Here is a 389-nt window from a genome sequence, read left to right as displayed (position 1 = left end):
ATCAGAATCACCAAAGTTCTCGGGGGAAACGGAATCAACGAAACTATCGCCGCTATCTCAGTGCTTTCACCACCTATCACCGGCATCAGTAAACTATATCAACAACCGCCATTACAAGCACAAGCCAGGCATCGACAGGCGTTGACTTTGCATGTCCAATCACCTAGAAAACAAGCATATTACTCTCGGTATAAGAGTGGAATCAGTGTTGCCATTGACATTGACACAAAATCGCTAGATTGGATCTAAAAACCCGCTAGACTTCAGACTAGAAGCTCCTCATTTTCCCGCTCAAAATGGGACGCAAAGAAAAAAAATCGCTAAATATAAACTTTCAAAATTTAGCGGGAAAGTCGCTAGAATGGCCACAAAGCGAGGGACAGAGAATG

Source organism: Penaeus monodon, chromosome 32 (genome assembly GCF_015228065.2).
Source record: "Penaeus monodon isolate SGIC_2016 chromosome 32, NSTDA_Pmon_1, whole genome shotgun sequence".
In the NCBI taxonomy this organism is placed as follows: Eukaryota; Metazoa; Arthropoda; class Malacostraca; order Decapoda; family Penaeidae; genus Penaeus; species Penaeus monodon.
Note: the sequence above shows the minus strand (reverse complement) of the source record.